Source organism: Eptatretus burgeri, chromosome 8 (genome assembly GCF_056783735.1).
Source record: "Eptatretus burgeri isolate ZD-2024b chromosome 8, Ebu_testis_v1, whole genome shotgun sequence".
NCBI classification, from domain to species: Eukaryota; Metazoa; Chordata; class Myxini; order Myxiniformes; family Myxinidae; genus Eptatretus; species Eptatretus burgeri.
The window spans coordinates 8,783,301-8,795,861 of NC_140968.1; the positions used below are offsets into that span (position 1 = coordinate 8,783,301).

Sequence of the window (12,561 nt, forward strand, 5' to 3'; positions counted from 1 at the left end):
GTTCTCCTTCCTCCTCTTCCTTCCTTCCTTACACCCAGAGCCCGAAAAACGGATCCTCCCAGTCACTCACTGTAACTCTGTCGTACTCCTCGCTATCCACTTTGGCTTCAAGCTCTTCCATCTTGTTATTAAAATTTCTGGCATTGGTATAGAATATATTGAACTTTTCCGTTTCTGAAATTCTATTTTCTTGCCTGACCTGACTCATTATAATTACATCATCCGTTCCTTCCTCAATACCTTCCCCACCCTCCTCTGAACTAAAAAAAGAAGCGTGAATTCCCACTGCAAACCTTGCTGCCCCCTTTCAATTTAACAAACAGCCATCATTCCGGAAACACTCCCTTTGTCCCCGAAATGATTCCCACTGCTTCTCAAATATAAAATGTACCTCCCTTCACAATTCTTCCGGCCATTGCTTGACGTCTATTGCTCTGCTCATAATTTCTATGTTGTTTCCTAATCTTGGGAGAATCCCAGAAAAGATGACCTCTCAACCCTTTACTTTCAGCCAGTTTCCCAATTTCCTGCATCAATTTTTCAAAACCTCTGAGTAAACTTTCCCTACATCATTCGCACCGAGGTGCACCACAACCAACTTCTTCCTGTCCTGAAACGATGCAATATTGTTTTCCCTTCCTTCAATGTCCCGAACTCCTGCTCCTTCAAAACTGCACAGAATTCCATGTCTCCGATCCTTTCTGCAGAATGAAGAATCTACACATTTAATGATCTCATCACCCACAAAAACTGTCTCCCATGCATCATGTCGACCAGTTTCGATTTCTGCACCTCTACCACAACATGCACCCACTGCACCCCCAACAACTGCTTAAAACCACAGCATCCCCACCAGTGCCTGCATCTGCTACACCACTGACTGCAACCGCTGCACCCCCACCAATTCCTGCACATGCTGCACATCCTAAACTCCTACACACACTGCACATTCTTCACTTTCTTACCCACTGCACTTTCACCAATGCCTGCACCCACTGCACCTCCACAACTGCCTGCACCTGCTGCACCCCCACCATGAATGCACCTGATCCAGCAATGACTGCACGTCCACCACTGCCTGCACATCCTCAACTGCCTGCACACTCTGCACCTCCTCCACTCTGTACCCACTGCATCTCCTCCACTGTCGACCCACAACACGTCCTCAACTGTCTGCACCCACTGCACCGCCTTCCCCCGCTGCAACTCCACCACTGCCTGCACCGTCACCCGACCCCGCTTTGCCGTCATCGCTTCCCCCCCATGCTGCACCGTCGACGCTGCCCGCCCCGCTGCTCCGTTCCCGCTGCCCGCCACTGCTCGCTTCCGCTGACGTCACCAAATTAAGTTCTTCCTCAGGACGATAGATGGAGAAATGGGGTTTCCTCACCTGTCTTCCAAATTTGCTTTGATTTTATTTTGAGCGGATTGGGTGTAAAACTTCGAAATTATAAAGAAACATGGAGTCTCAAAATGGCGGCGTGGCTCCACCTCAGCGCGACACGAAGCGGGAGAGGGTTACCATGAATAGCTTAACGAACCGCACAGCACGAAGAAAACGTTCTTACCCACTGGTTGAAACCACGTGGTCACAGCATGCGTCATGGGAAACGAAGCAGGACGACGACGACGCCGACATTAACGAGCTTCGTGCACGATTGGGGGATACCTTGGAGCAGAGGAGGTGTGATGATAATTATACAGAGGAGTTACAACTTAAATTGGACGAGGCATTACGGCACGCAGACGACGTTCAGGAAAATTATGTGCACAGGGAGTCACAACAATTGGCCGATGCACAGGAACGAATTTGGGGGCTGGAAAAGGACTGAGCCAACACAGGCGAGGAACTACATGGAGAAATGATTAAAGTAGAGTGGTTTACCCGTAGGTTGTTGGAACATGAGAAGAGCGAACTGAACAAAAGAATTGAGGAGGAGCAAATAACTCCCGGGATAGGAAGAGCTTGGAGGAAGAATGGAAAATAAAGCTGGAAAAGGAAAAACGGGAACACGATTTGGAATTGAAACAACTGAAGGAAGAATTGTTGGAAAAGTCAAGAGAGTTAAAGGAACCACAGAAAGAGCAAATTAGTAACTCCCGGGATAGGGAGAACTTGGAAGAAGAATGGAAAACAAAGTTGGAATTGCAACAACTGAAGGAAAAGGTAAGAACAGGCAATCAGATAAGAGAAATCCGAGAACAGGAGATAGAAAGAAAAAAAGAAATATCTGGAACAACTCGAGCAGTGGTTCTTCACATGGGTTCGGTGAGCCAGTCTCAAGGGTTCGGTGAAAGCCCTCCGAAACGCATTGCAATTTTGCTATAATTTGCTTTCGGTCCAACTTAATTTTATTTCTTTTTTTTCAGGATCAGGATGTCAAGTAAATTTAGTCGCATTGCAAATATAGTTACAAATTTAGTTGCAAATTTAGTCGGCGAGTCCAACGAAATTCAGCCTTCCACTCGACGAGACCACCAACATTTCTAATTTGAGCCAGCTCATTGTATTTGTGCGTTATGTCAAGGGAGACGAGATCACGGAAGAGTTTCTGTTCTGCAAGCCTCTCACACCAACGACTAAAGCAGCTGACGTGAAGAAACTTGTGGACGACTTCTTCAGAAGCAATGGTCTATCATGGAACATGGTGTCTGCAGTTTGCTCGGACGGGGCTCCAGCCATGCTGGAGCGCAACTCCAGTTTTGGAGCGCTGGTGAAGGCGATGCACCACACATCATCGTCACGCTTTGTGTCCTGCACAGACATTCGCTGGCATCAAAAACTCTGCCTCCAGAACTGGCCGATGTTCTGAAAATCGCCGTTGAAACTGTGAATTACGTGCGAAGCAGTGCTCTGAATCATCGCATCTTCGAAGAGCTGTGCAATGAAATTGGCTCTGAATTCGAAGTCCTTCTTTACCACTCTCACGTTCGGTGGTTATCACGAGGGAAGGTACTGAGGCGTGTTTTTGCCTTGCGTGTAGAATTAGCCCTGTTTCTGCGAGAGCACCAGCATCGCCATGCAACTCATTTAGAGGAATCAAAGTTCATCCTTGCCTTGGCGTACATGGTTAACATCTTCGACACACTCAACCATCTCAATTGCCAGATGCAGGGCGGGTGGAGTGAATGTCATCGAAGCTGAAGAAAAGCTGAGTGCTTTTCTAAAGTTACAGTTGTGGAGGTGGCCAACAGAGAAAGACAACTTCGTGAACTTTCCGCTAAAGGACGAGTGCGTGAGCGGAATTGCAGATGATTCTGAAGTTGGAGGCACTGCTATACCAAGGGAACTGAAGCAAGCGATTGCCACACACTTGGATGAGCTGGGAAAGTCATTCGATGGATATTCCCCTGACCAAGCACAACACCCAGCATGGGTGAGACAGCCATTTACTTTTGGCGTTGGAACGGCAGATGTCAACGATTAATACCTCGACGACCTCATCAAACTTCAGCAGAGCCAGACTCAACAACAACTCTTCGGCACAACAATGCTCTCAACGTTTTGGTGCCGCCAAATGTTAGGGTATCTTCTCATCGCCAAAATTGCCCTTGAGATCCTCACGCCGTTCGTTACAATGTATCTCTGTGAGCATGCATTTTCGAATCTGGTGGACATCAAAACAAAGAAAAGGAGCAGACTTGCATGTGAAAGTGATATGAGGGTGGCCCTTGCCAAAACAAAGCCACACATTTCCCAGATCGCCTCAAAAAAAACAAGAACAAAAATTGCATTAAGATCCAATTCTTCTTATTATCTAAATATACTTTTGAATTTTGATGCAATTTGATTTTTATTTCTGTATTTATGAAAATTGAATTTATTTTCTTCTTATTTTTCCAAATATACTCTTGAATTTTGATGCAATTTTTTTTCATTTTTGTAATAATTAAAATTGTAATTTTTGGTCAAATTTGAGGGGTTCGGAGAGTGTACGGTGTTTTTTGTTAGGGTTCGGCGCCTCTGAAAAGGTTAAGAACCACTGAACTCGAGGAATACAGTAAAAGAATGGAAGAAATGAGGGTGGAAGCATACGAAAGAGGTGCGGAGATGAGAAAGGAATTTTGGGGAAAAAGCTTCTCAGTTACAGAAACACCAAACCAAAGAGAGGGAATGACAAAACGAGCTGAGGATATGAAGTGAGGAAAGAAAGAGAACGGAGAATGAAACGTTCAGGAACGACACGGAGCAGATTGAACAGTTGGAAGCCAAGCAGGATTAAAGAATGAGATGGAAGAAAGAGAAGTGAAAGAACAACGAATAAAGCAGGAAAGGGAAATCAATCAGTTGAGGGAAATGACGAGATTGGAGAATGAAGAACATGAGAGACAGTGGGAGAGGAAACAAAAAGAACATGAATTTGAAATTGACCAACTGAAGGAGAGAGTAATGTTGGAGTACACAGAGATAGTAAAATAACAAGGAATGAAGCAGGAAAGGGAAATTAACCAATTGAGAGAAACGACAAGATTGGAGAATGAGGAACATGAGAGACGGTGGGATAGGAAACAAAAAGAATATGAATTTGAAATTGACCAACAAAGGAGAGAGCAAGGTGGGAGTACGCGGAGATTGAAAAACTCCGGAAAGATAACGAACAACTTAAAAGGCTCGGAGAGGAAGAACGACTCAAATGGAAAAGAAAGTGGAGTCAGGAAGTTGGACAGCACAATAATATGGGATGTGTGACATCACCACAGGGAGGAATGTTAGTGGTGCGGGACTTGATTGACATCACTCGTCGGATGACACCCCGATTAGAGCAAATCCTGGTGATGGAGACATTGAGGGAGCATACGGGGTTGTTGACGAATGAAACACATTTTGAGCAGGTTCAGCATGTGGACCTGACAGCCCCAGAGGAGTGTGGCGAATCGATGATGAGCAACCTGCTGAAGAGAAGCAACCGGACCGAGGTGACTGAAACGAAGCAGGTACGTGGGCACATGCATACTTGGTGCGGATGATGAGCTTCAGGTCGGAATTGGATTTTATGTTAATGAAGAGACTCTGTCCGATGGGATACATGTATGCCTGACTCCTGAATATGTGTGTGGAATGCCTGTGAATGAATGCTGTGAGCCCACAGTCCAGACGACAGCACCGGTGTGTGCTGCCAAGGCCGAAACGTGTGTGTGTACTCACGTGGTGGTCGGGAATGTTGCCCTGGAATGCGAGGCAGTTGGTCAGTACGCAGGCAAGGTTGAATGAGTGGAGTGTGAACACATAACCTTGGAATGTGTGGAGCCTGTTTTGTGTGGGAGTCCTGAGCGTGGAATGAGTGGTGACGAAGGAAATAGGTTTGAGGTGCAAGGGGAAATGGAAGTGCCACCAGGACAGAACTTGACACAGGGGATGGAAACCATAGTGGACAGCCCCACATGGGTTCTGACAGAGTTCGAGGTGCTGCATCCATGAGCAGGCTTTAGAAATTGGACTTTAATTTCTCTCTCAGCCTCACAAGAACTTCAGGGTAGAGCAGAGATGAGTAGCAAGTGGCACTGGCATGTGTCACATACTCCCCGTACCCATTTTAGAACAGGAATTGGCCAGCAGCGACACCGCATGTGTCACTTGGTCTTCAAACCTCTCTGAAGACACGAAGGGTTCGGCGAGCTGAGTGTGGTTTTTCTGTCTTCAGGCAGTTAGAGAGAAGAGGGGGAGGCCGCTTCCCCGATTGGGGTTTACCTGATTTCCTCAAACCCTGGAGAAGAGGGGGAGACCGTTTCCCCGATTGGTTTTTACCTGACTTCCGCGAACCCTGGAGAAAAGGAGGGGTGGACCACAACCCCAATTGAGACGTGACCCCTTTCGTGCATAGTGCTGGATATGATTAAAAAAAGGTGTCTACGAGGAGTCAACACGCTCAAAACGGTCAATCAGAGCCATAACCAGCTCTTACTTTTCAATGGGCATCTGATCATACCGTCTCCCCATCCACATGAGCACATCAAAGGCATGACTGAAGACGACTGTGCAGTTTGGTTAAAGGTGTCTCGGCATTTTGGCGTGCGCACACAAAATTATATTTTGAAAATAAATGCTGACGTTTACATTTCGGGTTTTGAAACTTTTGCACCTTCGGCGGAATATGTATAAATATAAAAGGCTAAAATGTGTTTTATATTTATATTTCATTTCGGCAAATATACCGTCGGCGGATCAGTAAACCAAGTTATTAAATAACTGAGGCCTTTGAGTAAATGGGAGATATATGCTATACGTGAGACAGGGCCATGACCATGGGCTGCCCCAAATTGAGGCTCGGGTGAGCCTCGGGAGAAAGGTGGGGGTAGTTTGCTGAAATGGGCTCTTTGTGGGTTATTAAATATAGGATGAGCCCAGATCCCCCTTAAATGCATGTTTGGCCAGGTTGTTTGTTAATTGGACGTTTGATGTGTGTCGGAAGGTGTAGTGGGGTGTCCAATGTTCGTAGAGTGGTGGTGTACCGAGAGGCGCCTTCTTTTTCCTCCCCCCCCCCCCTGGCCAGCCCCCACCTGGTGTCCTGATAGAGCTCGTCAACCAGACGTGCCAACAACCCATTGGCGGAGAGCTGCTGAAAACTCGAACGATGGACCAATCACGTGTCCCCAGAGGCAGTCCGAAAGATCCGCCCCAGAAGGCAAGAGGAACTGCTTTTTCGAGTCTGAGATATGCTTCATGAGGAGTGACTCGACGAGCTGTTCCTCCTTGGCCATGGACCCAGCGTGCAGGTCGTCCCCAGGTTCATCCTGTGTCCATCAACAGGGCCTCTGACTGTCCTTGCTCCCTGCACGGCTCGACACGTCTTTTCATCCCATCGATCCACCTGCAGAGTCCATCACCCAGATTTGGCCTAGTCTGGTGTACAGGCCAGGCCTAGATTTGCATGCCGGACATTGTGAAGAACCAACTGGAACACACCATAGATCTTTCGTTCTTGTGCCGTCGACCTTATCGGGGCTGGGCGCACCGAGGCTGTGTGCGTTAGCGGTGCCGATAGGAGAAGGTCTCCGCCATCTTGCCACTCTGTATGCTCGAGCTGGGCGCTCGACTCATTTGACATCGGCTTGTCACGAGCCGCATTCATGCCTTCGACACCTTTCCTCTCATCCATGAGGCACCACCAAATACTCCATGTCTTGTATGTATGTTGTCCAGGCCTAAGGTTTATTTTGCTGGGGTCCCCTTTGAAACCCGTATCCGTAACTCTCCAGATAAGAGCGGGTTATAGATTAATTATAACGTTTGTGAATGATTTGCTTGTGTCGTGTTCCCCGATGTTTTCCCCAAAAATCTGGCTGATTCATTCGAAATTTGCCACCTTGAATTTATTCGTGTTGCCCTAAACAACAATCGCTCGATTTGTATTTAAAACGAAACTGGCTACGGACTGCGGCAGACTTCGCTCAGTCTCTGATCAAACCCAGTCTGTAGCCGGGGTGTATATCCCCAACTGGCAAAGTACAGGGGTACTTTGGTATCGTGATCTGAGGCGCGTGACCCGAGACCTGTGTCGAACTCGCTGGCATTATAACCCCTGAGACGGTGGTGCTGTTTATTGCCGCCGTATCTTCAACAATACAAGGGTGCTCTTCAGAGCTCGTGAAAGAAATGTGTGTAAGCGTGTCTGTCATAAAGAAAAAAGCTTCCCATAAGAGAGGGGATCTATTCTTTACACTTCTCAACGCATCACATTTAAGATCCCATTAGACATGGGGGTGGGGCTAATCTGAACATGCATTTCAGGAAATAACTGTCTGAGGACCTGGATGTGTGGATGCATTCATCAGACCAGATTCTGAAATCCATAACAATATCATATGTGTGAAACTTTTGTTTGGCTGCCAGATCATGTGACCGATGGCGTCATGATTTTTTATTCTGTGGACCATTTTATCTCAAGAGATATGGTCTGTGGATATGGTCCACATAATTTTTAGCCGCGTCTCTCGGAGCGAACGCTGGCTCTAAGAGAGCTCCGCTTTGCTGTTGTTGTTGTTGTTGTTGTTGTTGTTGTTGTTGTTGTTGTTGTTGTTGTTTTTGTTGTTGTTCTTCTTCTTCTTCTGGTGAAGACAAAACCCTTCGGACCCAGCTCTTTTATATTCAGGATCCGGATCTCCTTAAATACTAAACACCTGTACACATCCTCACATTGATGGTGCATTTTGAGAGCGTCTATCATCAACTTTTAAATATATTCGGACATTTGCTTTGAATTTTCGAAAAGTTCACGTTACGATTTAAAGATTTATTCCATTTGATGTGTTGTAATTTTGTTTTCCCTTGTTGTTGAAGTTATATCTCAAAAGGAACATGTCAGTTTGTGGAGTTCAGTAACATCATGTGGATAGGACTTTGGACCAGGTCACTCGAGTAAACTAACCATGTGGATTGTACTTTGGACCAGGTCACTCGAGTGAACTAACCATGTGGATTGTACTTTGGACCAGGTCACTCGAGTGAACTTTCCATGTGCTGCAGATATTGATGTTCGGATTGTAAATTTGGGTTTCAATGCGGGAGAATAATTTATTTTTATGGTTTTGTATAACAGCCGATTGCTGCTGGTTGCATCATTGCTGGAAGTTCGGCTGTGCCGGTGATGCACGACCCCTTGTTTCCAGGATGGTCCTTGTTTTGACGATCTCAGGATGATGGGCTGAATCAACCCACGTGATGTGAGGTGACGGACAACGGGGGCTCCACCTCAACACGTGGTGTTGTGTATCGACCGGACGTGAGAGAGAGAGCGATGAGGAAGAAGACTCGGGGTCAGAGGTCAGGAGGTGTATAGTGAAAACCTTGTCACGTTCCGATGTCGGTTTAATAAAAACGTTGGAGATTATTGAATTCCTCATTCTTGGAGTATTTTATAAAATAACAAAACCGTCAATTACAATGGTGGAGATCAGTGAAAACAAGGAGAAAAGTGAACACGGGGAGGAAGAAGAAGAAGCTGAGAAGTAGAGAAGAATGAAAGGACGAAGAAGAACTTCCGGGTTGTTGTTCCTGTAAACCTCGAACAGAACCTCGAGCCGAGATCCTCGTGGTCGGGACGGGACTGATGGGAAGAGGTATTTTGGGAATTCTTATTTAACACTAAAAACGTGAATCTTAATATATAATAATTTTATGTTTCTTGACGACGTCGATGAAGGAAAGTTAAAGGAGTTTTTATTGAATGTTTGTTGAGGTGTTTGATTGTTAATTTAATGAGGTGTTTTTCACTCCTTTTGTTTTATAATCAAATCATCACTAAACTTCCCCCATCGATGATTAATCCTCATTCTTCCTTTTAACAACAAAACTTCCAGAAACATTTTATAATTGACTTTTATATCCAATTTGATCTCGAAATGAGGAATAAAGAGGGTACGAGGTTCGATGACCGACTTTACCTGTTCCGTGGGATTTTTTAACGTTCATAACCTGAATGGAGATGAAAACCCTGATTAATAACACTGAACAACAAATTTCAAAAATTTTTTTTTACTGGAGATGTGTAAAGTGATTAAGACTAATTTGGGTACGCTGATTTCAAAAATCATAACCGTTTTGCTGTATCACGTCAGGATTTTCAGGAACAGAAATATTCCCATTGCCTAGAAGTCAAGATTTCAATGAAATTTACATATGTCTTTAACATGTCTATTTCGTACAATTGTTGTTAACTTGTGTTATATTTCTTTCTTTCTTTCAGATAAAGATGAGTAGGCATTCCTGTACCAATCATCCTGACAACTTCTGTTATGTCTGTGGTCGGTATACCAAAAAAGATCAACAGCGAAGTATATCTACAGCAGTGAAAATGAAGGCCGCCTACTTTCACTACTTCGGGTGTAAGGTGGGGGACCAAGAACAGAGCTGGGCACCACACATCTGCTGCACAAGCTGTCACAGAACCTTGACTCAGTGGTTGGTGGGCAAGCGCGCGAGCTTGCCATTTGCGGTGCCCATGATATGGCGTGAGCCGCAGAATCATCATGATGATTGTTATTTCTGCTGCACAAGCATCGCCGGCTTCAACAAGAAGAATAAAGGTCACATCAAGTACGCTGACTGCGTCTCTGCTCGTAAACCTGTGCCTCATGATGACGAGAACCCCGTTCCAACACCTCCAGCTGATCAGAACATAGCTGTAAGCAGTGGTGAAGAGGATGGTGATGATGAACCTTTTGAACCCGACACTCAAGAATCACACCTTCTGAACCAGGGAGACTTAAATGATCTTGTAAGAGATCTCTCGCTGTCAAAGGCGAAGGCAGAGCTGCTTGGATCAAGGCTGCAGCAGTGGAATCTACTTGAACCTAACACCAAGATATCCTTGTTCAGAGCACGTCACAGAGACATGGCTGAGTTCTTTGAGATGGAAGACACGATGACATTCTGCAGTGACATCAACGGTCTGTTGAAAGAACTTGGGTGTGATCACGATCCTGCAGACTGGCGCCTCTTCATCGACTCAGGGAAGAACAGCTTGAAGGCTGTTTTGCTCCACAATGGCAACGAGAAACCATCAGTCCCACTGGCTCACGCGTTCAGCATGACAGAGACCTATGAGACTATGCGGCAGCTGCTTGATTCCATCAAGTACAATGACTTCAACTGGCACATCTGCGGAGACTTGAAAGTGGTGGCGCTGTTGTTAGGGCTGCAGTCAGGCTACACGAAATACATGTGCTTCCTTTGTTTCTGGGATAGCAGAGACGACAAGAATCACTGGACGAAGAAAGATTGGGAAGAGCGAAAAGAGCATGTACCTGGTCGACACAACGTGAAGCATGTCGCCCTTGTCGACCCAGCCAAGGTTTTCCTTCCACCACTCCACATAAAGCTCGGCTTGATGAAAAGTTTTGTACGGGCAATGGATCTGAATGGGCGTGGGTTTTTATACCTCAAGGAAAAGTTTGGCAACACCTTGTCGGAGGCCAAGATCAAGGCTGGTGTCTTTGTTGGACCGCAAATCCGACAGATTATGAAGGACGAAACTTTTCCGACAACTCTAAACCCCAAAGAGCTGGCAGCGTGGAGGAGCTTCAAAGCTGTGACGGACAACTTCTTGGGGAACGAGCGCGCGGACAACTATGAAGAAATAGTGCAGCAGCTGCTGGAGTCCTTCAGGAAACTTGGCTCCAGGATGTCCCTGAAAATCCATTTCCTACACCAGCACCTGAACTTCTTCCCTGACAACTTGGGAGCAGTCTCGGACGAGCACGGCGAGCGATTCCACCAAGAGATTTCACTCATGGAGACGCGTTACCAAGGGCGGCACAACCCGAACATGATGGGCGATTTCTGCTGGTTCCTGCATCGTGAAACTGACACAGAGCAGCACAAACGCAAAGCCAAATGCCTAAAGCATTTTTAATTCCATTCTAGTGGAGTTTTTCTGTAATTTCTATAATTTTGAAGCATTCATGATGAAATAAATGAATAAATGAATTTTTGTAAATTTCATTGAAATCCTGACTTCTAGGCAATGGGAATATTTCTGTTACTGAAAATCCTGACGTGATACAGCAAAACGGTTATGATTTTTGAAATCAGCGTACCCAAATTAGTCTAAATCACTTTACACATCTCCAGTAAATAATTTTTGTTGTTCAGTGTTATCTATAAACTCAAAAAGATTGTGTGGGTCGAAAATGTAACATTCCTCGTTAACCTTCCACCGACATTCCATCAAGTTGGCCCCCGCCACCCTGCCCCCAATCGGACTGGCGCCACCACCTTTCCCCAAATCAGCCTGGCTCCTTCTGCCCTGCCCCCAATCAGGCTGGCCCCCGCCCTGCCCCCAACTGGGCTGGCCCCCGCCACCCTGCCCCCAATCAGGCTGCCCCTGCCCCCCCCCCCATCAGGTTCCGAAACATCTCCCATCCATGTACAAATCTAGTTTGTGAGATGACGGTGTAGGACTTGTTGAACAGGATATTTATCTTCTCGGAAAGTGTAAATTCATGATGAATCTGTGAGAAAGTTCAAGTAAAAGTAAATTGAGATGTTTGTTGGTTCTTCTCTCCACACGTGGTTTTCAGAAGGTGGAACGGAGCCCTCCAGGTGTGTGTATAATGTGTGTATCATCACTTCAATATATGTGTTTATATTCACCCCTTGGTTGCATCGGTATGTATGTATGTATGTATGGATGGATGTATTGTTCCAAATTTGGAAACCTTGTGCACACAAGCAGCCAGAGTCCCCGTAGTTCAGTTATTTCGATAATTATGTGTTTTGTCGTTATAATCCATCCCCTATGTCGAATGGGAATTTTGTGTGTGCGCTTGGATTGATTTTTAAGTTAGGTTTTTATTACATCCACAACAACAACAACAACAGCGACGTCGACCCACACTCGACCCCGTCACCATTGCCCATGTGTTTTTGGCTGAGGGCATGGGCGGAGCCTCCGTCTCTTCCGATCGAGGCTCTGCCCCAAGGCAGGGCATGGACGTTTCCTCCAGCAAATGAGCGAAGGGCGAGCATGACACGCATGCCCCAGCCAATCGGCAGGTGACCACGAGTCGTCCCACAACCCCTCATCCAATCAGGAGGCGAGTGGCGAGGAGAAGAGACCCCCC

General features: G+C 46.1%; 1 protein-coding gene across 1 annotated transcript in view; it reads left to right on the top strand.

The window, feature by feature from the left end:
* Nucleotides 1-12,561, top strand: part of LOC147021051 (uncharacterized) — a 166,040-nt gene that overhangs the window by 32,773 nt on the left and 120,706 nt on the right. The window lies entirely within an intron of this gene.